At 38.1% G+C, this 26,302-nt stretch overlaps 1 protein-coding gene across 4 annotated transcripts in view; it reads left to right on the forward strand.

Annotated features, from left to right (window-relative positions):
• HDAC9 (histone deacetylase 9) overlaps window positions 1-26,302 on the forward strand; it is a 489,493-nt gene that overhangs the window by 94,760 nt on the left and 368,431 nt on the right. Inside the window, exon 1 of one of the 4 annotated variants that reach the window (XM_074900386.1) lies at window positions 9,595-9,629. The exons of the other annotated variants lie outside the window; for them this stretch is intronic. The gene's annotated coding sequence lies outside the window, so the exon portion shown is untranslated. Of the gene's footprint in view, window positions 1-9,594; window positions 9,630-26,302 lie in introns of those variants that run through there. 4 annotated transcript variants of the gene reach the window in all.

Here is a 26,302-nt window from a genome sequence, read left to right on the forward strand (position 1 = left end):
GCTGGAGCACAGAAGACTGACCGTCAGGTCATAGGAAGATTGGGGAAAACAAACTGAACACATACAAGTCCATGGGAGCTGATGAGATGCACCCCTGTGTGTTAAGAGAGCTGACCAATGCAATTGTGAAGGCTGCTCTTGGTTATCCTTGAAAGATTGTGGTATTTGGGAGAAAGCAAATGTCATTTTTGTCTTCATGAAGGGCAAGGAGGAGAATATAGAGAACTAGAGGCTGGTCAACTTTAACTCGTTCCCTGGGAAGGTGATGGACTAAATATTCATGGAAATCACTTCCAAACATATGAAGGAAAAGAAGGTGATTGGGAGAAGTCAGCATTGACTTATGAAGGAGCATCATGTTTCACCAACCTGATAGCCTTCTGCAGTAAATAACTAGCAAAGTGGATGAGGGGAGAGCAGTGGATGTTGTTTATCTATACTGCAGTAAGGCTTTCGGCACAGTCTCCTCTAATATTCCCATGGCTGAACTGATGAACTATGGATAGATAAGTGAACAGGAAGGTGGACTAAAGACAGGCTGAGCTGCTAGGCTCACAGGGTTGTATTCTGCAGCCCAAGGTCCAGCTGGAGGCCAGTGTGAAGGTTTGAACTCAGGCGGCAGCCAGATGCCACGTGGCTGGCCGTTCACCGCCCTCTCCCCCCTCTGCTAAAACAGGGGAGGGACAAAAAGAAGAGAATTCGTAGGTTGAATAAAAAGAATTTACTAAATATAACAAGAGAACAACAGTAACAATAGTGAGTCCAAAAAGAAAACAGGTAAGATGCAGCAGTGGCTTGCTGAGTGTGGCAACCACCCCCCCACCCCCCCCAGCAGCAACACAGCCTGATGATCAGACGGTGCGCATCCAAGCCCCAAGTGAAGAGCCCCACAAGAGCGAGAGAGCCCACCCACCTAAATCCCTGGGCATGACATCACATGGTATGAAATACTCCAGTGAAAATTAATTCTATCCTGGTCGAAACCAGGACAACCGGTAACGAGTAGAGTCTCCCAGTTGTTGATAACTGGTGCCAGCAGTGCTTAACACCTTTGTTAAGGACCTTGACAGGTTGGAGAAATGGATGAACAGGTATCTCATGCAGGACTTTTCATTTCTCGTTGTTGAACTTCAACCTGGGGAGGAATGACCACACACACCAATGCTGTCTGGGGACCAACTGGCTGAAAAGCAGCTTTGCAGAAAAGGACCTGGGGTCCTGGTGGACAAGTTGGAAGAGGAGCCAGCAATGTGCCATTGCAGCAAGGAACACCAACAACCTCTTAAGTTGCATTATGCAGTTCAGTGTTCAGATATGTGGCTCCCTTTTGAGAATAGTTTAATATATGCTATTCTGAAAGAAATTTAAATATCTACATAAGCAGATTTTTTTTAATATATAGCTGAGACACAAATGTGCTGGTCTGTATGTTGTTTTAGTCCCCTTAGCTGCCTTTTAATTTTTTTTTAATATTTAAATGAAATACATAGCTTTTCCAAGAGCTTAAAAATCTGACCGCTTTCAGGGAAATTAAGCTTTTTGATTCAGTCAGTTATATTTCCCATTTCTCTTCTCCCCTCAGATGTGGTTCTCAGAAATCAATGTGTAAGAATGAATAGGTTTAACAGAAAAACAGTATTTGTTGGAAGCTGCAAAAACAGATTAGCTTTATTAAGCGTGTCTTTCAAAATCTGCTGTATTAGACAAGTTACAGTTCAATAGCAAAATCCATGTCATTTTTTGTACTGTCTATTATAGTGATATATTGAAAAAAGGCTCATCTAAAATATAGCTTCCATAGCTCGAAGGTCAGATCTTAGTTCCATGGACCTTACGGTGTGTAGTAGATTGTGTCTTTCTACAGTTATTGAAAATTAAAACACTGTTGGGCATGTACTGCTTTCACTGTGGGGTTCTCAGAATGCCTATTTCATGTGAATAACCTAAGCCTTGTTTTGGCTCTCTTAACATCCCTCCCCCACCCCCCCAAATGAAAGAAACCTCAACCAACCCACACCCAGGGCACAGAGATTTTATGGAACAGTGCCTGTGGAGTCACACACCATTAGATGTATTTCTGAAGAAGGGTAGTGTGTAAGTTGTATCATCCCAGAACCTTTTTTTGATAGTTCAATTAAAGAGAGGATTTCTTCTCACTAGTGTTTCTTAAACCCAAACCTGAGAGTCCAGCCTTTTTTGTTGGCAGGTGTTTCTTTACCCTTCAGGTGCTTGCGCAGGAGCTTGTTAGAGAGGCTGAGGGTGTAACTATAGCAGGAAAATAGAGGGAAAGTTAAAAAACCCCTATGCTTTTAAAAAGAAGAAAAAGATTATGTGGGAAATCTCACATTGTGTGAAATAGCTGTGAGCCCTCTGTGTGGAGGTACAAGGAATGACATATCTACCCTGCACTGCCCCTCTTGACACACAGTGGAAGCTTTTGCAAAGCCCAAATTTGAAGGAATGGCTGAGGATTTTTTTGTCTTTTACAAAGCCAAAAAGTAGTTCTTTAAGGACTTTTTCAAGCTCCAGTTTGGTTCTGAGGTGAACTCAGATGAGGCATACAGATGGAAAAGTGTTTCAAGAGGGATCTGATACAGGACTTTCATAGAATTCTAAGATACATGAAACAAACTGGGGAGGTTTCTATGACTTGGACAGGCTCTTGAGACTCCTTGAAATTTCATGGAATAACTCCCAACCCTTCAGCATTGCACAGAAATGGAAGAGTTCCTGCAGGACCCCAGAGTGCACATAGCACCCACCTTAGGCCAGCTGGGGAGACTCTGAAGTGGGGGACAGATCCAACCAAGAGTTCATAAAGCAGTATCATGGTGATAAGATATGTCCTAGTTTTAGGGCTTCTGTTTTTCTTTTTTATAATGGATATTTTTTCCCAGCTCAGAAATTTCTCACTATTTGGAGAAGCAATAGACTAAGCTGAGTAAAATTTTAGTTGAAAGACTGGCAGATAAAGACATGGTTTATTAGCTTCACACACTAATAGAGCATCCACAGAGAACTGAAGCAATACCAGAGAGATTAGTAGGGGTGTTATGTTTGAGAGTTGGGCTGGTAGAGGTGCTGGCTATGCAAGGAGATTGGCACAGGGGAGCAATGTGATGAAACTGGGGCCAGGGATGAGGGGAGTTTATGTTCAAAAGGCCAGACTGGGAGAAGACTGGTCTGCATAGGAAGCTTGTGACTCCACTGAAGGTCTGTAGTGTAGAGGATTCTCTTGTACTGGAGTGATATTGAAAAGGTAAAATGTGTTTCAAAGTGATTTTCTTGAACATTTTAGGGAGCTCACTGAATAAATGAATAATTTTGTTTTCAGAGGAGGCTGTAGATAATGTTCCATAAACTGAGTTTGGAACCTTAATCACTGAATAGGGGAAAAAAAAATCATAAAAGCTTTTTGTTAATCTTTTATCTTATTAAGCTTTTTATTCATCCCTGATACAAGGATCCTAAGTCATCCCTGATACAAGGATCCTAAGTACCATATGGATACTTAATTAAAATTTTTGCCGTACTGCATATAAGAAGAGCAACCAAATTAAAATGTCAAAGACAATCCTAATCCCAAATTTTATTATTTCAGAGTGCTAACTTTGTAGAATTAATATTTTGCAAGAGTTTTATGTTTGTAAAATATGTATATTAAAAGCACGAAAATAGTAATGAAAGAGTGTATTTCTTATTTTTCCATTTTTTTTGTGGATAGTTGTTGAAAATCTTAATGGATGTTTTTATTTGTCTTGTTTTCTGGAGCTTTTTGTTTGTTTTGTTGTGATTTTTTGATGGGTTTTGTTGTTTCCTTTTTTTTTTTTTTTTTTTTCTGTTTGTATTTTTTTTCCTAAGGAGATGTAAATGAAGACAGGAAGCCTGTCTAGTGGTGTATATAGTTTCTCTGGAGCACCTATTGTAATTTTCATTATCTAAGTTATATACAGTAAACTGTAGCTTTAGACAAAAAATGGAAACTCAGTTTTCATTGTCTATTTTACTACTTGCATTAGTGTTTTGCTTAAACGCTTTTATCATGAATATAGCAAAACCCTTCAAACTCTTCTATAAACGTTTTGTCTCTCTGACAGCTTATTCTAAGCAGCTCAAGGAGTTGGGCTTGATTTTAAGATAGTTTTTGCAATTAAATATTTTGACAAATTACTACCAGCTTTATTCTGCTAGCAATATTTTGACAGATGGGAGAAAATGTTTCAATCTCAGAAAAGTATTTTAAGGTAATTAAAAAAATTAGAAAGACTTAGAGGTAACATCTTTGAAAATACCACTTTCAGTCTTCTCTAATACTGGAATGAACTGGAACTAGGACTCAATGAGCTCGTTGTGTTGTAGGCATATTTCATTTAGTCAGGATAATTTAAAAAGAGAGAATGAAAAAATATTTTAAAAACCTTATATCTATGTGAACAACTTCAGGATTTATAAAATCCACTACACTTGTTGGTTTAGGTCTTTGTATCTGCTTTTACGTTACTTGAGCTGGATAGTGAAATATTACCCTAGAATCCCTGTTCTCATGCACGTATTAATTATAGATGACATAATTTCAATTTTTTTTATTAAAGAATACACCACTATTGAAAGCTATACTGAATTTGTGCCTAAAAGTTCTGTAAAGATGTCTGAAACACCATCTGTAGACATTTTTTTGGTTGGTTGGTTTTCTGAATTCTGATCAGTTCTTGGGACACTTACAAAGACATTTGAGGAACTGTAGGGAGTAGCCTGCACAAACAGAAATAAGCAATGTATTCAGACTTGTCATGTTCATGACATGTTTTGTTGTCTGCAGTTGAATTATTTCACGGATGGAAAACATATTTAAGTGCATTAAAGATAATACACTTTGCATACAAAATATACCAGTTTACCTATAGAAAGAATAGAATAAAATTGGTCTTAACTCCAACCTATTAGTTTAATTGGAAGTATTGTACACATAAATTTACCCTATGGAAAAGATGTTTGCTAAAGGACCTTGCAGTAGAATCAAAAGCTTTTAACATTTGCTCCTTTCTGATCAAGATAGATTTTTGAATATGAAGAAACACAGATCTTTTAAACAGTTGTATTTCAAAGCCCAAGTGATAACATATATAAGATGCATATCATCACTGGAAGACGACAGTCATGGAAATAAGAGTGATTTCTCTTTGTGTTTATGTATGTGCACACACATGTGCCTACACATTTATAATATAGCAACAATATTTGTTTAGAGCAAGCACATTTTCTTGTGCTTTCTGCAATTTTTCTTCCAAACATTAAGCAGTGCCTAAAGTTAATTAGCTTTCTCCAAAGCAGTGAAACACTAATTTTAGGTTTGTCTGAATCAAATGAAACTATTTTAATAGAAATTTCTACTTTTCTTTAAAAAATGCAATGGCTTCAAAAGACTCTGTTGGTTCTAGTGTACATATTTTTTCTATGCTTTTCAGATACTAATTATGGAAACAGATTCTTCTTAAATATTAATTTATATCCAAAACCAGAGAAATATGAATTAAATATTGCTGCTTTTATCTTTCATCTTTCAGCTGTGTCTGTTTTTATGTTGCAGAAAACAGTTGTCTATGCTAAGTGTATGTAAATGCAAGTTTTCAATCCTATAACCTTCCTTCAGGTTTTCTTGTCAGTGCCAGAACTTGTGCCACAAGCCATGTCCATTTTGAATACAATTCCTTAGTATGAATGTGTGGGAAGATGAGATGTATCATGCAGTCTTCTCTGCATCTACATGTAAAAAAGAAAAAATTACTGAACAGTAAACAATGATGATATTTATTTATCACATTTTTGTTGGCTTGTAACAGACACAGCTGATCATCTTGTTCAATTTAATATCTACAAAGACTGTATAATGTAAGTAGTTCTTGAAAAAGGTAGGGCCGTGCTGCATCCTAGCTCTGGACAGTGAGTACCACTGCCACTTCAGTGACAGCCTTTTAACCGGGTTACCTTTCCCTGGTTACAGGAAAAACAGAGCAAGTCAGCTGAACAAACAAAAAGCTCTGTCTTGGCCTTATGAGAGTTCTTTCCCCAGGTGCATACTATGCCTAAGGAAAATGGTGGTCCCACCATTAACTATGAATGAAACCAGATATACTTGCCTTAAAACTTGTAGTTTATATTGATACTCTTTAAAGCCTGAAATGTGTTTGACATGGGTGTTTTTAGCAAAACTAATGGAGAAAGGGCAGACAGGAGGTTGGAGTTGGTCTCGAAGAATGAAATATCTTCAGCAAACACCAGAGGAAATAGTTTGATATAGTGGACTCAAGGGACAGTCATCTAATGTAAGGAAGCTCTCCATGCAGTGGATTGAGTCCCAAACTGGTAGCCAGTGCTGTTGTTGGGTGTGTCAAAAAGGTCTGATCTTATGTTGTTATAGAAGAATCTGAAAGGATGATCTTGAAGTCTCCTCAGGTGAACAAAGCTTCTGATTTACTTTTTGTGACTAATACTTAGAAATGTGTACAATATGACAAGTTTAGGGGAAAACATGCTGTGGGCTACATAAACTTATATTTGCTTTAGCATTTCCTGAAGCGAAGCCCACTGTGTTTGGGACATTTTGCTAGTGGCTGTGAGAATTAGAGATCTTTTCTCAGGTTGTAGCTGTATTAAACCACAATGAAAACAAGGTCAGAAGAGGCAAGAAGCCTATGTCTATTTGTGGAACTGCCATTGCTGACAGAGCAGGCTTCCTGCTTGTGAAAGATAGGTATGAGACTCTGCTAAGTAAATATCTCTGTTTATCTCAGGGCCACATTGTTGCCTTGTTTTCACTTCACAGCTTGTTTTGCAAGGCACTAAAATTAAGCATTTTAAAATGACCAGTTCCACCTGGGAGCTGATGAAGAGAAGAAATCTCTCCTAAGCAGTACAGAAGGTAATAAAATGTAGCCTCACCTTTTTCAAGAGCAAATATTTCTTTATTTTAAAATTTGGTTCAGAATCAGAACCAGTGTATTTCTAATGTGTGTGGGTTATGATTACCAGGAGGCTTTTCAGTGGCTCTGATAAACAATGTAGGAGCTGAAGTGGAACCAGCCCTCCAGAGGGCATTCTTTCACTGGGTCAGGAGAGCAAAGCTAGGCAAGATGTTACTGTAGAAGTCTTCTGAGATGTTTAGGTTCTCACATTACCACTCCTCAGTCATCTTCAGCAGTGAAGATGTTTTTGTAACATCTGGTTTGTACACTGTATTACACCAAAAAGTAATTAAAAAGTCATCCACTTTAAGCAGACTGCTTTCCTCTCTAACAACTTCCCCGCCCCCTTCACATTCTGTGACTTTAGACAGAATTAGGTATTTTTGCAATTTAACAAATGTTTGAGGCCTACTGTAAAAGTTATAAGGAAACAGCCAAACCTGAACTAGGTCTGTCACTGCTTCCTTAATCTGTAATGCTATTCTCCAGCAACAGTTCTTCTGCAGATTTTTTGCAGAATTTTTTGATTTGGAGCCATGAGTGGGTGCCTGTAGTAAGGTTGTTCAGTGCTGCTGTGGTTTATATGATGCCATTTTGTGTCCAACTCCATAATGGGAAAACTCTGGTTCCTTTTAAGACAAAATGAAGTTTCTTTTAAAATATAACACAGTTTATTTTGAAGTTCAGCCTGTACTGAACAGCTGTTAGCTTTCACCGGAGTGGCCAGTGGCTTTCTGGGTGCTGTTGAATCCGTTACTGGTCTGTGACCGTGCCGTGTAGCAACAACCCATACGTGATGCAGTATTCACAAGTGTTAATTCCATGGATTGAGTGAAGAGAGGCATTAGCTAAATGCCAGGAAAAGGGGCCTGATTGGGACAGTCCAGAATAATGATAATAATAAATAATAATTTTTGAAAGGCAGGTTTGAAAGCTGGGGTAGAAGACAGGGCTGGGCCTTTGTTGTGGAGGCTCTCAAAATAAACAGGACATACTTAAAATAAAGTTTATTTTAGGCACAAGCAATTGGCACTCCAGCAATCATTAATAAACAACAGATCCAAATGTATGTGAGAGGAAAAACTATTACCGTACAGTCAATTCAAGAATTTCCTAGGATTTAATAACAATCCAAAATGCTCAATCACTCACATGGAAAGAGTGGGGCTCAAAACCTGAAGGAGTTTTCTTTGGTGTCATCCCAAACCAAGGGGAGAGTTCTTGACCACAGCCATGGTGCTCCAGAGGGGACTAGCTCAAAAAGGCTCTTCAAGGGGATGCCATTTATACCTGAGCTGAACCTGATCTCTGATCAGTATCAGCTCTTACTGGCTGAGGGCCCCAATTACCATGAAGACCTGAGAACAAGGGCACGAAAAAAAGAATTTGCAGCCACTATGTCTCAACAGCCAGGAAGCCCCATCTTTGTTGGGGTGAGTAGACTTGCCACAACCTTGGCCTGGCTGTGTGTCAGCTGGAGGGGATGTGTGTGTGTGTGTGTGTGAGGGTCAGGATCAGGCCCACAAGGGGCAGAGACATCAGACACAGCCCCAGAACAGGCGGGCAGGGCTGTAGGGATGGGTCCCTGTCACAGTTATGGGAACATCCCTTCAGAGACCTGATGCTCTGTAAATGCCATGGGCTCCAGGCTGCTGCAGGGCTGTGGGGAGCTGGGGGCCATTTCTGCTGCAGTGGCCCCATGGCTGGGGCAGGGACTGATGGCCCTGGGGGGCTGACACAGGGTCCTGAGCCGTGGGGCAGCCGTGGGGGAAGGCTGGTCATGAACAGCAGCTGCTGCAGAGCAGAGCTCCTCACAGTGTAGGTGCAGACCTAAATTCTTCTGAGCTTTCTATTCCTAAACTACAAAATGAGTAAGTAGCCTGAATCTACCTCAGGCTTGTGTGTGCAAATTGTATTCATACTTCATTTGTCATTGGAATGAATACCCTGGTGAAGCATGTTCCTGTTGCCAAGCCCCAAGTATAAATATGCAAACTTAAAATGTTAATGCCACTTAAATTTCATCTCAGCACACTGACACCTCAGACAGAATGTACAAAATCAGATTAAGGAGAGAAATAAATCGTTCATGCACTTCTGACTAGAATAGAAGGTCTAATGACTTTTTATATGATTAGCTGCTGCTACTTTTAACTGTGAACAACAAGAAGATATGACCTATTACAATTTACTTTCCTGCATAATCTAAAGAGTAAGAAAACGAGACTTTTTTTCCTCCTAATTTGGATTTTGTTTTTACTGAGTAGTGCCTTGCTCTGGTGCAGTCTGCAGTCCTTTGACCGTAGTGAAGTTAGTTACACACCAGTATGCAGTTCAGCTTGATGAAGGGTGTTGGATCCTTGCCCTGTCCTCTTGAGTCTCCCTTATTTGATCTGACAGTAATTCCCTTCATCTGGCTGTCTTTCTGCTCTGAAGTGTGCCACCCTGACACCCTTGTATACGTACAAGGAGAGTCTCTAGTCTAACTCTATTCACTTAATGCTGCTGTACATTGAGAGCACTGGAGTCATACCAGCATGCTGTTCTGCATGGGTGTGCTGAACTAGCAGAAAAAATCCCCAAATAGATCTCTTTTTGCATGTTTTATCATTAAGGTGAAAGGCTGGCATGGGAGAAGCAGAAGAAGGAGAAAGAGTTTATTGCTTTGTAAGTGTTGAGACTTCTTTCTTCCTACCTGAGCTGATCTTTGCTTACTTCATAAAAAAAAATGACCACTCCTGCTGAAGTAGCAACACAGTAAATGCCTCTGTGTGTTCTAACTTGGGAATGTTACTTCCTGTTTGCTAGAAAACTTATGCTGAAAATGTCATAGTTGTGAGAACATGCTGAACAAATACCAGTAATAGTAATTGAATAAGAAAGAAATTCTGAGGAAACCAGCTCAAAATACTTATTTTTGAATTTTTTTGAACTGTTTTATTCATGCATTAGATTATGCAGTGCAGTAATTGGATTTGTATTCATCATATACTTTTTTTTTTTTTTTTTAAGCCCCCTGCCATGTGGAGCTATCAGAATTTGTCATAATAGGAAACTTTAGAAACTTTACCCGACTTTAGCTGCATGGATCCAAGGGAAGGTACAAGCTTGCAGTGAAATGTTCAGTCTCTCTGTCAATGAGAGATACTGCCATATGGTAACTGGCCAGCAGAGGGGCCATGTTGTAGATGCTGGCGCAGACAGCAGTTCTGCTCTGGAGATGTATAAACCTCGTTGTGAGCATCCTCTCCCTATATCTGTTAGATTTGCACAGCTGAGTCTGTTATCTGAAGCGTGCAAATGTGTGCTTGTAGAACCAACCTATTCAGCTACTCCTAGAGTAAGTCCTGATTGGAAATGGTCCCATATTGTACATGTGGCTGGGGAAGACATATTTTAAATGATGAATTAAAGTGTTTCAGGGACCATATGTGGAAATTGAGTAATTTAAGTTTGTTAAACTTACATGATTTTAAAACTATGAACACAAGAAAAGGAATCTGCCTGCAAAACCCCTTGACCTTTTTTTTTTTTTTTTTTTTTTTTTCCCTTAAAGACCATAGTTTTTCTATTTGGAAGTTTGTTAGTATAAAGAAAAAATAGTGAATGCATTTTTTAGTGCTTTGAATCTCCTTTTATGTAGGGTTCATTAAAAAGTAGGGTATATATGTAAACACTTCCATTTCCAAGGGGCATTAGCCTAGTTTCTAAAGAGGAATTTAATTTCAGCTGGTAAGATTAGCATGTGTGTGTCTTTACACCTTGTCAAGAGGATACAATTTCTCTTGAAGTTTTTGTTTGAAAACAGCATTTAACTTTTGGCTTTGTGCAATGTCTGAGAATTGTAAGACACCTACTTGGTTTTAATTACCAAAATGATTAACTTTCATTAAACAAAGACATGCTTTCCTTGCAGCAAGAAGATTAAAAATAAAACCCAACAGACTCAGCATCTTAAGATCTGGCACAGTAGTAATTCTTCAGCCACTTTTCTCCCTAATTCTAGCTTAGTATAATTAAACAAGTATGAAGGTGGTGGTGGTTAGCTGTATTTCAGTTGCACCTAAAGGTTTCAGTTGCAAGCCAGGATGTTATAGTATTATGCACGGTGTTAGGTGAGTTTAGAAATGAATGGTTTCCAAACAGTGAGTTTTCTAAGCACCTCTGGGCTACATAGTTCTGTAAGGGATGGCTGGAATTGCCATGTTGCCAATGTTTCTATTTACTAATATTTGCTATAGTGTAGAATAAGGAATCTGAAAGTGGTGTACATGTACTACTGCTCTTCGATAAAAGTATTTGATGTATTTCTTGCAGATGTAACAAAACAATTTGCACTTGAACTTGCAGAACAAAGACAGTAAAAGCATATTGTTTCAGATGTCAACAGTGGATATGCTGTGCAATACACGAACATGCCTGTATGTCTAACTTCAGTGTTACTCAAAACATTTTTTTCTCTAGTAGTATCATATATATGTCAGACAATCAGCTACTTAATAATGACTTCTCAGACATACAGACATTTTCATTTTTATACTGGTATGTCCAGCACTACTTTTTTAGAGGAACCATTGTTATGTGAAGAAACTCCTGTGCATATCAGCTTGTAAAATATTTGGAGCTATGAGATTTATATATATGAATTTTTAGCCCTCTGGGACCTAGCATTATACTGACTTGCTCTGTATTACAGAGGGAGAGACAGACTGACCTCAGAATATTTGAGACTAGTGACTATTTCTCCTTGTAATTTCTCTGAATCTGTTGGCTGTTTTACTGTCAACCTTCATGTCCCAAATGTTTGCAAAATAATAGTAATAATGAAGAGACTATTAAAAATGTCAGCATTTTTTTGGTGATGTTCTGATTCTGCACGGAATGTTGAAACAAAAAGATGAAATATAGACTGTAGATGTTACAGATAATATTGCAAGTTGTGGACACATGTATAGACCAGATAGAAAAAAATTCCTCTGCTGCTCTTCACACAGGTATCGCTATGGAAATTGTGTTATTTTTTCATGTATTTGGTACACTGCTTCTATTATTAGAGCTGTCTTTTTATGTAGCACGTGGATTTTAACACTAAGCATTCAGCTCGTATAACAAAAGACAGATTGGAATACTGTCTTTGAGTAAATTCCTGTTACCCTGAAGAGAGACTTTGCCCACTTCTAACCCTGAATTCAAGAGTCCTTTGAATCTCAGTTCTAATAGCTACTGTGTTCTTGAATTTGTTCTGTTCTTTGTTTTGAGATTCAGCTACTATGTTAAGACACAAGATAATAGTTGAAAAATCTGTTTTCTATGTCATATCTAACTAGACAGAGTTTTGTCAGCTTTAGCTGAAAATTGTGAAGTGCCTTGAGACTTGTAATGTGACAGACTCCATTTGTGTTGTACTATATTAAAGAAGCGTTGTTTTTTTTCTTAAAAAAAAGAAAAAAAAAAATCACATTTTTGTTCCAGATCTGTTTGAATGTTTTTTTAGCAAAAAGCAGACTAGAATTTTCTTAAATTTATTTTCTGGATTTAGAAGTCATAATTCATAAGCATTCAGTGCTGTCAAAAGACGTGCATGTTCTAGGAAGAATGAATACTACTGAATGTGTCTCTGCCTCTAATGGGTGCTGTAGAAATATGTTGTAGTCATAGGAGTCTATATGATAATAGAAAAAGAAAGTGGATTATGAGTTTTGGGAGGGAGACAGGAGATGATAGTGCGATCTGTTAACTGAGAGAGTAGAATGTTAGAATAGAAAATCAAACTCAGTTTAGGAAATAAAGACTGGGAAATCATCATGGTGTGCTTTTTTTTACTGTGTTTCGTAAGGTTCTTAGTCTTAGACTGGATTATATTCAGTTTCCTTCAGCAGTGTTTTATCGAAGGGTACAATTTAACATAAATGTACTGTATTGTATGTGTGATGAAGTGACATCAAGTTTCTATATTTATTTCTGCATTATGCAGAAACAATTTACCATAGCTTATAATCATTCACTAACCCCAGAAAACTGAAGAAAAAAACCCCAAAACACACCGACAGCTGTCAACTTTTGCTTTCAGCTTTCTCAAAGAGGTCATTTAATTTTTTCCTTTAACTGCTGTAAATTTCATCCAGATTAAAATAACTTGGCAAAATTAATCATCTTCAGGCTGTTGCAGCTTTAGACTAGAAACCCATAATACATTTTTGCATTATCATTCTATCAAAGCACATTGCTTGTAGGACAAAGATTCTATGTGCTCAGGTGAAATCCAAACCAAAAAGACAGTTTCTGTAGTTTGCTGTTAATAGTAGGATAATTTTACCTAATTTGAATTTTTCATTTGAAATTCTTTTTGAAATTAGGGTTAAGGACAAGGCAAAAAACTATAATAAATATTATTTTAAAAATAATAAAATACTGTGCTTCATTTGGAGCACTAAGAAAAGAATAATTCTGTCAGATTAAAATACAGCAACAAACAAATTCATTGATAAAAGAAACATTTTCAAGCTTTGTTTTAAAGATATTTCTAATGATAAGAATATCAATAATAGTGAAATTTCATAACTTAGCCTGAGCATTTGCAATAATAAGAGAGAAAATTAAACTAACATATGGTATATAGTATTAGTAACACTCACATTGTATGCTCTGTCTTGATGCATTTTAACATGAGACTAAGAGTGTACCAGATTGCTTCCTCCCAGAACTAAAACTCTCTTCCTGAAGCCATACTGGGAAACTGGGCCTAAATGTTATTGTACACTTAGCATCTAATTTCTTACATTTGCTTGGACCCTTGCTTCTAATACCAGTTAACTCTTACATAAAAGTAAACACTGGAGAGCCTCAGTGGCTTGATTTTGTCATTTTATCTGGCTGGTGAGGAAGATCTGTCACACAAAATGAACACAGATGGGTTTTGTGCAGCTACATTAAGCCTTGGTTGCTGAGAATGGCAAAAACATTTTTCACTAGCTGAGATGAACCAGTGTGGTAGTAGGAGCAGTAGTAGATGTTTACAAGGTTATTTCTTTGTTTATTAAAATTATGCCCAGATGTACTGCCATACTTAGAGAGGTTATGCCTTGCTTGCATTTTAGTTTTTAGTTTTAAATGGTTTTCAGATCAGTGGCTAAAACTTCACTTGAGTTCATCTTGCAAAGTAGTCTGTATCACAACTCCCTGAAACTTATTTTAATATTCAAACCTTGTAGACTTTGTCAGTTTAAGTCTGTTATCAGAAATTTGTTTTATACATCCAATTTTTACATGAGTAGAAAAAGGCATTCATGTGTCTGTGCAAAGACCTCAGTCCTGCATTTTTTAAAAGACTCAGGGGAACTTTTGTGTCCTAATTATTACAATACCAGTGGATATTCAGATATCTGTAAATCTGCAGTCTAGTTTACCCTGCTGTGGTGTGCACATATATCTGACTGCCTAGAAACTGGCGGTTGCTTTGTGCCATTAAATACTTGAGAATTTTCCCCTGGGTATTTGATTTTAATTTTTCTTGCCTGAGGCTTTCCCATGTTCTGTTAGCTTTCCAGAAAATACATAACTGAAATCAGCATGAGCTTTTCACTTGCCTCCTTGGCCTAAGCACAACTGTAGAAATACCAATAGGTAAGTAGGTAGTTGGCATGTAAACATTTATTTTGAGGATGTTTTGCACTCCATGTGAGCTAGGAATATTTTGATTTAATATCAAAGTAGTAAAAGCATAAAATTTAGTCTTCAGTTGTCTGGATATCTGTTGTAATATTAGATTAATTTAGGAGACATACGGTTGTTTTGTATGAAGCTACTATATAGTCTTGTTCTCATTACATAGAGAGATATCTCTTGAGACCCATGTAGGTGTTATAAAATATTGTTTTATTTTTGTTTGTTTGTTTCCAGCAAAGGTGGTATTTGGTGTGAAGAATCAAAATTGTTTGAACAAAATGAATTGTTGTCTTCCTGCTCTCAAAACAGAGAACCTCCATCACTGTGGAAATCCTACCAAGAGGTTTCCTTGTACAAAGAAAAGGAAGAATGACTCCTTTGCAAGGAAAAACTTGTCAACAGAGATGGAATACACCAAAACATGGAAACAAACATTAGAAAATTATACATGCAGTAGGAAGCATGTAGAGAGTTGTACAATACTCATTTTAAGGTTTGGTTTCAACTGTGAACAGCCAGAAAAGGTATTTAGTACTGAAAGCTTTTTCTTAGTATATTATGCTGCTAAATTACATAGACTTACCTGCACATCAAAGAATCATATATATTCCATTAACTGTTCTCAGTGTGATGGGGTGGTGAGTCTCATTCTTTACAGCACTTCCTTTGTTATGTTTGATATGCTAAACTCTTGCTGTTACATAACTTTGTGCTGTGTTTTTCATACTTTCAGCATTAGGTTACATTTAAAACATCTTTACAGAGGTGTTGCTAGTGAGAAGTCTATTAGCAAAGGATGTGGGAATTATATTGAAAATTTCAGAGTTGGCGAACTTTCTTGCTTTGAAAAGTCAGTTATTAACACAGGCTTGACATCACATTGACATTGTTCAGAAGCAGGGCAAGAAGGAAGCGTGTCCATGTTATACCATGTGAATGTAGCCTAAGATTGTAATGGAAACAGTTGTATCTTTGTAATATTTTAATTACACATTCTAAATGTGCAAATTGCAGCCATATCTGAATTATTTACACCACATTTCTTTCAGCTTTCCCACTTTTTCCCTTTATATGCAACAAAATTAGTAGTTAAAACACACTTATTTTCTGCTTTGCCTTTGATACAGAGCTAGATCAAAGCCTATGTAAACCATAAACAAAATTTAACTTTGAACCCTCAAGGTTAATGGACAGTAAGCGTTATATATAGTCTTTCTTAGTGACAGAAAATGTCAAGGCCCAGAGCTCATTGCCGTCTTCTAGGCTCTGCCTGCCTGGGTCAGTGCCAGTTTTGATAATGGTGTTGTCCAGTCTTGAGAAGTGTTAGTGAAGCTGGAAGCCTCGCTAAGATGCAGGAAGAGGTGAGGCTGGTTGGTTGGTTCACAAGGAGTCTTTCTGGGCATCAGTCCTCTTTGTTAATGCCCACCTCTTTCAGTGTCTGGGACTTGGGACAGCTGGGATCAGCATGGACAAGTTTCTCAGGGTGCAGAAGACCTTTTGGGGGCTGATTGAGAATTAAGAGGACCAGATCACTTAAACCTGGGCAACAAAAGGGTTTTGGCATTTTCATCAGCAGGAGTGAGTTGCCCTGTGTATTGAGTCTCAGTTTCCCTGTGATTGAAGTAACACTTTTAAGATTGTGGGGCATAAAGTTAATTCAGAAAGGAGCAACATATAATAAAAGATAAACAGTCTATAAGTCCTTGCTAAGGAATATCATTGGGCAATGACGTCAGAAAGTATTCTTGTGACACTGATGATATTTTAGATTTTATAGTCTAATTAGCAGGTGATCCTTGTGCTAGCATCTGTGAAAACTTGCAAGTTTTTTGAATGGACAAAACCATATAAAATAGCTCAGTTATTTTAAAAAAAATACTGATGCTGTCTTTTCCCAATATGTTTGGTTTGACATGGAAAACTAACTCTTCTAAAGACAATATTAATTATAATTTTCAGTTTTTAATTCTTAAGTATCTTAAATCCAAAGACAGAATTCTACATGCATTATCACCCTAAAAATAAACGAAACAAACCAACAGATTCTTAAGCTCTACAAAATGCTCAAAAAATCTCTATCTTCTATTTGTGTTTTGCATTCCTATAGGTTACTATAGTCAAACTGATTTTCTTCCTGACGTTCCTCTGAGGCCTTGTTTCGTGATATATGCTATATTTTAGCTCAGAGTAGTTTTTATATGCAAACCATAACTCTCAGAAGCACACTTCATTGACACCACTTTAAGTACAGTTGCACTAGCAGTCATATATCTGCATGGGAAGAATCCACTAAACAATAAAATTATGTAAATTGGACTATAGGAAGATTATTCATAAACAAATGCCTAGATATAAGCTTAGCATCTCCTATGTGGTTCATGGATTTTCTTTAAGTATGACAAACAATCCTGGCAGAAATCACAAGAGAAATTAAGATCAAAGCCTAAACATAAACTATAAAAGAAATGAAGTATTTTCTGCTGATCAATTAACGATGTGCTTTGCTGTCAGTCTGCAGTCATAAACCAAATAGGAAATCACATCAGGCTGCTTTTATAATCGGGAATAGAAATGGCACTTAACGGTTAAAAAGAGAAAAACTCATTGCATTTATCTCTGTATTGTTTTTTAATTGTTTTTTTTATCATTGTTATTTTTCATCATTCATATCCAGATTAGTTACCTAATTTTAGATGAGCAACCAAGTGTGTAATAAATGCATGAATTCCATTTGGTTTAAATATCCCCATCTAATTATCCTGTGTTTTTGTTATCAATCTCAGATGTTAACAGCCTAATGGCAAAAAGAGTTTTTAGTAATTAAATTGTTAGTAGAATTACTGACACACCAAACACACTTAATTATAACTTTAAATAATCTGTAAAGGTTCTTAGTAGGAATGAGATGAAAAAGCAATGATCTAATACTGTATTTCCTGTTCCCTCTCTGTAGTTGGAACTGTCTTACGGCATTGTTTGCCACTTTGTAGGATATTGAGCTTTTCCTTTTCTGAGTTTCGTCAGATTCTCTAAATTGCTGAAGAATAGCACAGTACTGCTGGAAATCCCAGTCTCAGCAGAGCACAGACTTTTTCCTGTTTGCTTCTGTAAACTGATGCTGGTAAATGCAAGTAGTAAATGACAGTTTGTCATGGTTTAACCCCATCTGGCAATGAAGCCCCCAGAGCCACACGCTCACTCCCCGTCTGGTGGGATGGGGAGAGAATCAGAATAATAAAAGTGAGAAAACTCATGGGTTGAGACAAAGACAGTTTAAGTCAAGCAACAGCCATGCGCACAAGAAAGCAAAACAAGGAATTCATTCATCACTTCTCATGGGCAGGAAAGAGCTCAGCCATCTCCAGGAGAGCAGGGTAATGGTGACTTTGGAAGACAAACGCCATCACTCCAAACATCTCCCTCTGCTTCCTCCTTCTTCCCCCATCTTTATGTGCTGAGCATGACATCATACGGTATGGGATGTCCCTTTGGTCAGTTGGGGGCAGCTGTCCCAGCTCTGTCCCCTCCCAACTTGTGCCCCACCAGCCTCCCCTGCTGGAGGAGCAGAAAAGGCCTTGGCTCTGTGTAAACACTGCTCAGCAGTTGCTAAAACATCCCTGAATCATCAAAACTGTTTCCAGCACATATCCAAAACATAGCCCCGTACTAGCGACTGTGGAGAAAATTAACTCTACCCCATCCAAAACCAGCACATGGTTGTTTTCGCAGTATTGCTCTTTTCTTTCTCAGAAGATATTTCACTAAAAGAAAGATGTAGGAAACTATGCTGTTGAGTGGATGGCAGCGGTGTCCTTTCATGCAGGACAGTAAGGTCAGTATGGGTTTTTGAATGAAATGTGTGGAGTTGCACCCAGTTATAAACGGTTGTGTTGATTTCCATAGCAGCAGGGAAGGATGAATAGTGGACAAGAATGTTCTATTTCATCTTTACAATGAATATACTGAGTTGCCCTGTGGCTTAGTTTTTCAAGTAAGAGGTGTAAGGAAGGAAAATCTAATTGTACGAGTGTCTTCAGGTCAAGGTAATTGGAAAGGTATTTTTGTTTTATTTTTGCCCTTCTTGCTAGGCTACAGGCTGGCTTTTCTGCCCTCCCTGAAATTAAAAGCAAAGGAGAGGAAGGGAGAAAAAGGGTAAACTATAAGTGTCCGTGGTTCAGAGAATGATATAAGGCCACTCCTTTGTCATGTAAAAGTTCTGTAGGTGAAACTGGATGTCATCTTGAAGTGCAGCCTTGCTGCTGATGTTTCCTTCTTCGTGCCTCTCCCCATCCTGCCATTGCCTCTCCCCATGTCTCTTCCTTGCACACCTTTATGTCCAAGGTCTATTGCTTCTTTGCATACCTTTCCCCTGACTTCCTTTCCTTGCTCTGACCTTAAGTCGTTGCACCACCAGTGGCACTGCTGGTTAGCCTGTCAGAAAGCCTAGCTTAGCTGGCACACCGTGTGGTGTCAGAACTGGTTATCTTAATACCTAGAAGCTGTGCTGTGTTTCACTAGATGGGAACTGATGCTATAAATCATGTGAGATTCAGAAACGTGGCAGTGGTTTGAGACACAGTGAAGCAGATGCTCTGAGGTGCTTTGCTAAAGCAGGGGAGTGGAGGACGTGCCAGGATCTGAAGAGACTTGGCCGAGTGGCACGTTGTGCATGCACGTTCAGGTTAGACTAATGGTTTGAGTTTTAGGATAGGAAGGAATTTTCCTCTGAGTCATATTGGCAGGAACGAATGCGGTTCTTTTTTCTTCCTTTGCAGCACAGAGCCTTGTTCATTTGCAAAGATCACTGGACACATTTCACCTAATAAAATTTCTTCAAGGCTACTGCAACACCTTTGGTTTCCCCTCCCATCCTCTCTTCTTGTTCTCACTCTCACCTTATCTCTTTCTCCCACTTTCTTCCTTTTAGTGTACTGCTGCTTTTGAGGCCCATGGTCTGTAAAGTGAAAAGTCAGACACTTGTTCTAAATATTTTGAGGAATATTCTGGAAAACTTTAGAAGAAATTACTTTTTGGTTTTGGCTTTTGACGTTTTGAAGTGCTGGTAACAGTTTAGGTGTGCACCTACCTGGGATTAAACTTCCATTAAGTTGATTTTTTTAATTGTGAAGAATTGACCCAAATGGCCCAGGCAGTGTCTGTTTATCTTGGATTGCTGTTAGCTACTTTTAGGCTGTTTCTTGCTTGCTGCACCAGTTTTGTTTTTGTCCTCTGAGGTGACTAATTTTTCCATGACCTGGAATGCCCTATAATGGGAGCGGAGGTACTTTTGCATTTGAGTCTGTTCACCACACAAAATTTAGCTGTTACAACATTAGTTTCCTTTATTGGGTTAATCCTTGAATTTACTTGTGTTTTCTGAAGTGCATGTATAAAATAAAATCTCAGAGAGGCTGCTACATCACATATGAGAAATTGAAGGTTTTTGATTTTGAAGATTTAGTTTCAAAAAGGAATGCAAGGGTTATATTCCCCACCCCCCCACACCCCCTTTTTTTTTTTTTTTCAATTTAAAAAATCTGGTGTATGTTGTAGGAGTTGCTTGTGAGTATGTAGGAAATGTACTGTAACATACACCAAGTCATCAATCTGTTATAAATCCTAAAATCACAACAGCTGTTGTAGTTGACCGTAATGTTCACTCTGTGTTTATTAAAACTTTTTTAGTTTTATATTTTCTAATTGTTCATCACTAATGAGGTTCCCACATCTTGTAGGGGTCACTCTTGTATCAGAAGATATTGAAATGGAGTTTGATCGTGCTTGTCAGTGGGCTTTGAAATCTAATTAGGCAATTATAGCTTAAATTCCACAGCTCAAAATAAACGAAGCTCCATCTTTTCGGTGAGCTATTTTCTAACAATGAAACCTGCTGAGTACAGACTAACTACAACAGGCGATGAACAGATTTTGTTCATCAAGAATAAAAGTGATGCTGAAGTATGCGGTTATACTCTGAGAAATGTTACAGGCCACGTTTTGAAAAATTGGCATTTAGCCTTAAGATGTACTGTATTTGCACAATGTGTATTGAAGCCACCTCTTTTGTGCAGAATGCCATTTATACTTGCGGATGAATTATTGTTTGTCATGAAAAATGCACCTGCAAGTTTAAAAGGGTGTTTCGCTTGCTCCAAACAGGTCTTCAGAGAGATTCACATAAGAAATTAACTGTTTTAAATGAAACAATCTGTCTTTCAGAAATGCAAAATAGTTGATTGTCATGCCTTGACCTATAAGCATCCAGAAACTTTTGCTTCTGATGATACTTATCCTTTTTTTTTAAAGATTACATAGGTGCCAGGATAGACAAATGAAAAGTCTTTCAGGGTATATTAGTGTGTGTGTGTGATGTAGAAAAGCACTGTTGAACCTTTGCTGGTTGCGGATTTTATGGTCATAGATGAACTTCTCTTACAATGAGTCTAAAAATTCTTACTTACATTTTGTACGCATACAGAGACCTGTGGATGAAAAGACATGTGCTAAACAGTGTGTTAAAGGAGTGGATCTATCTGTATCACGGTCCACTCAGAAATGACTTCTCAGCAATGAGGACAGATACAGGGTTGCAAACTGTCCAAGCTGCATCTGGGTGCCAGCCGCATTCCTGTGTGGCAACACAAAGCTGGGCGTGCTCTCCTGTTGAGAAGCAATAACCTTTGATACTTCCAAGCTGTTAATCAGAATATCCATTGCAATTAAGTGTTTTTTAAAATAGAAATCTCACCTCATCCTTTTCAATTTAACATCATTTGAAGGTGCAGAGGATTAACATCAAAATGGAACTTGGGGAATAAATCATTTAAGTCTAGACTAGAGTTACACTGGCCCTGAAAAAGCCTCAGATATTTTTCCAGATGACGTTGTGCAAATTCTGAAGAGAAACAGTTAACACAGCCAGCTTTCAAGTGTCCTCTTTTTCATATTTCTGTAATATATTTATAAAATTGTTCTTCACTTGTTCCTTTGCTGGTGGGTGCCAATGAAAATGACCAAAACCAACTTGGTACAATTTTTTGCTGCTTCTAACCATTCTAGCCTTTCTGGTCTCTGACAGTTCCTTTTATATTCAGCTGAATGCATTACAAAACCATATTTATTTCTAAAAAAAAGTACATAGAAGAACAGATATTATCTAATTCAGTGTTTCAGTATACTGTAAAGCTATGCCAGTCTGAGTAACTGTATCATCCAAGGGAAAGCGAAGTTGTGCTTTGTTATATTGCTTCTTACTTAAGGCGTTCTATGGGCTTTAGTTATATAAAAGTGGCTGAGACTTTATCTTTCTGCCTAAGTGTTCTGGTCACGCAAGTGGACTATCCTTTTGGGTGTAATACCTTTTAAAGGGAAACTCCTCACGTTTCTACACTCAGCTACATCTTTTGACCACCTTTCTCTTTCCCATCCTTATTTTCTTTGATTTTTGTTTCCTGTGATATGTCAAACTCTCACTGAACTACGTGAGATGTCAAAGAAGCTCTGCCTCTTGATTCCTTTTTTAGAGTATGTTGGTGTCCTGGTTTCAGCTGAGATAGAGCTAATTTTTCTTCTTAGTAGCTAGAATAATGCTGTGTTTTGGATTCAGTGTGGGATCTGGTATGAGAAGGATGTTGGTAATACACTGATGTTTTCAGTTGTTGCTAAGAAATCAAGGACTTTCCAACTTCCCATGTCCTACTAATGTGCAAGTGTGCAGGAAGCTAGGAGGGAGCATAGCCAGAGCAATGGACCCAAAATGGCCAATGAAATATCTAGTCTGACAAATTAGCATTTTATCCCAAATCTCTGACCATTGACTGTGTTGAACTGTTACATCATGTTGGACATAGTCGTGTAGATGACTGATTGGGAATTAATGCTTCTTCAGCCATCAGCAAAATTGCCAAATAACAGAGAGAAACCTACAGATGGTGCTTTAAATTAGTATTGATATGATACTGAAAAAAAAATATGGAGCACTGAGATTATTTTTGAGGCTCCTCATTATCACCTAAAATCTGCAAGATTGCAAAAAGATACTTTCCTTTTCTTTTTTCTCTTTATAACAACATCTACACAGATGATCTAAAGGTGCAACTTAGTGCCCAGGTGGGCAAGAAGGCCAGGAGCATCCTGGCGTGTATCAGAAATAGTGTGGCCAGCAGGACTAGGGAAGTGTACTCCCCCTACTTGGCCCTGGTAAGGCCACACTTTGATTACTGTGTTTGGATTTGTACCCCTCACTACAAGAAAGACATTGAGGTGCTGGAGCGTGTCCAAAGAAAAGCAGTGAAGCTGGGGAAGGGTCTAGAGCTCAAGTCTAATAAGGAGCAGCTGAGGGAACTGGGGTTGTTTAGCCTGGAGAAGAGGAGGCTGAGGGGAGACCTCATCGCCCTCTTACAGCTACCTGAGAGGAGGGTGCAGGGAGGTGGGTGTTGATCTCTTCTCCCAAGTAACAAGTGATAGGATGAGAGGAAATGGCCTCAAGTTGCACCAGGGAATGTTTTGACTAGATATCAAGAAAAATATCTTCACTGAAGGGGTTGTCAAGCATTGGAATGGGCTGCCCAGGGAAATGGTTAAGTCACCATACCTGGAGGTGTTTAAAATGTAGATGTGGCACTTAGGGACATGGTTTAGTGGTAGACTTGGCAGTGCTAGGTTAATGGTTGTACTTGGTGATCTTAAAGGTCTTTTTCAACCTACCGATTTTATGATTCTATGAAATATCCATCCCAGTAGGATGCTTTGATGTTAAATGTTTGAAATCAGGTTTTGGATTAGTCCTCCTTACAACATGAGTTGTATGTGTTACTTCAGTTATTCTGATAGACCAAGCCAAGTATTTTGGTGATGGAATTTCTTAAGCTTCTTAAGAATGAGTGAGATGATGTTTACTAACTAGGATCTCTCCTGCTTAGCTCTAAGCCCACAGTGCACCTTAATCAAAGATACAGTTTCTTTTTCTTACATGGTAAACTAAACAACCATCTTATTTTTCCCCCTCCTGAAAGAATTCACAAACACTTTTCGCTTTTTAAGCAGCTTTTCATGTCCTATTGAAATTCTGATTCTCCCTGAAATGACTACCATGGAGATTAATTCTTAGCATCTTGCTTTGTTTGAAAGAGCTTAATGTACGGAAAAGGAAGGAAGAAGTCCTGAGGATTTCTGAAGACTTTTTAATTAAGTTTTAAATCCCTTTTCAAAATAAAGTTATAATATGGTAGTAATAAATAAAGAAAATGCCTGTCCTTTATGTGACTGTATGTTTCAGCATATTTATATTAGAAAAATGTTTGCAGCATTAATATGCCATTGAAAGTAAAGTTAGTTCCCCAGCTGTTTTTTAAGATCAACTCACTGAAACCTATTGCTGCTAATACCAAGATATTTGTTTGTTTGTTTATTTAGTAGTTTCATCTCTGTGGCTTTTAGGATAGATAGTTACTGTCAGGCCTTATGCTCTCTGGTTGTTACATTACATGTTTAAGACCCCCTCTGCTGAGAAGAACCTGTGCTAGCTTTTGCTTCCAGGGCTCTGGCTGCTTGGGCCAGCGGTAAGACAAGAGGTAGCATTGCACTGCCACAGGGATAGGCGCTGTTTCAAGTAAAGCAGAGATATGATGGTCACAGAGTTTTTGATGTCTTCCTGTTAATTTTGGAAAATATTTGCGGGAGAAGAATTTGCCAGGCCTTGCAGCTGACTGTTTATTCCCTGTTTTTATTTCCATTGTTAAGTTTTCATCCTCTGACAAGATCTTAACATCCTAGGAGACAGATGGGATGCAGTCTTCTCTTTTCATCCCTCCTATGTTTTCCTTTCCACCTATCTCTTCTTTCCAGTCACTTTGGAACATTGTTCCTAAACTGATTTCCAGCCATGCCCCTGTTGTCCAAACATCTCCGGTTCTGCCTCTTTATAGCCTGACCTAAACTGCCTCTCTCTTCTTAGCTTTTTCCTGTGTTGAGGCATTTTTCAATGTATATATAAGTATTACTCAAGATTTCTGTATATTAAAAAATACTGCCTCCATTGAAAGACTTCTCCATTATGGCAATGGTCAAACACCATCCTGTTTTACACCTTCCTTTGCTTGTAATTTGTTTCAGTAGACCTATGGCAAATACCATAATGTGGGCTTTTTTCCCCCTAGTATCTTCAAAATCTCTCCTGATACAGACTCTATCCATGCCATAGATTCTTTGAAGGAAGGTCTCTTAATAGTGCCAGAAGTCTTTCACTTGTTCACTATTCTGCCTGCTTTTTGATGTTGTCTTTACTCTTTTGGAATTCATTCTAATATGTGTGTATACAATGGTTTTAGTTTTTCTCCTTTCATTTTGTAAAATGTCATTGAATAGTCACTGAATATTTACATTTTATTTACATTTAATAATTATACCTGTGTTTCCTCCAAAAGAAAATGGATTAGATGCAGCCACAAGTCTGAGAAAATGGTGTAGGTAGCTTTGGATGGAAAAGTTTGACTGGTGACAACCCTCTTCAGGTAGCGCATTTTCAATACAGACCGGTCCCCTCTGCCACCCTGACAGCAGGTTTAAGTGAAGTGGCAGCAGCCGTAGGTGTGGTGATGGCACTGCCAGATGAATAGTTTGCAGTACTTACTCCAGAGAAGAGTTAACACAGCTCCATGAGGAGTCCCTGTACTGTTTAGCCCATCTGAAGAGTTGCATGATAGACTTCAGAGGGACCTATCAATAAAGAAGGAAAGGAGGATGGATGAAAGGGACTGTACTGTTCTTTAAAATAAAAATATAAAAATTCCTTTCTTGTGCAGTAATCAGCATGAAGGCAACTAGTTAAACGGCAGCCACAGTTCCTGTCTAGTAGACATAGATTGCCATAGGAACCATGAGTGTATCATCTCTTCTGTTAATTTTAATTGCCATTCATAGTGTTGAATTAACGGTGAGTATCAGAAACCACAAACATATTACTTCAGTGTAACTGCAAATATTGTGACCTTGAAAAATGCTTCTTTTTTTCTGTGCCCCTCCCCCCCATATTTTTATATTTTTTTTAAGGTTGACCTTAGGACTATAAGAGCACATACACAAAATAAATGAGGGAACCATTGCAGTCATTCTGCCTACTGCTGCCATCTCCCGGCTGGAACCGACCCCATGTATGGACAGGTTGCTTTTCCTTCTGGAGTGAGAGAGAGCTCAGACAGAACAGACCCATGTGTTGAGGAACTAAAGGATGTACAGTATTTCCATACCATATGTATGTGGGCAGTTGATGATCATGGTGTAAGTACAGCCACAGATAGTTAAATTACGTTGCTTTACATACAGACGGCACAACTCTGTATTTTATTAAATATCGACATTAAAAAAAAAAAAAAAAGACAGATCCTTCCAATTTATTTGCCCTGCTGTAGTCTTGTCTTTGAACACAAGCCCTGATCTAACAGAATGCTGTCTGCACCCTTTTTAATTTCCATGGTTCATATTCTCACCAACAAACTTTTCCAATTCATTCTGCAGAGAAGGTCATCTTTATCAAATATACGTTTCTAGAATAAATATATATAACCTTCTGTATATTTATAACTGGTATGTAGGAGTCTTTTTTTTTGAACAAAATCCTGTTGAGGCAGATGTCTGGAACTTTCTTTAGTTTTATGTCAAAGACACATGGCTCATAT

The sequence above is a fragment of the Athene noctua genome, chromosome 2, assembly GCF_965140245.1.
Source record: "Athene noctua chromosome 2, bAthNoc1.hap1.1, whole genome shotgun sequence".
Taxonomy (NCBI): domain Eukaryota; kingdom Metazoa; phylum Chordata; class Aves; order Strigiformes; family Strigidae; genus Athene; species Athene noctua.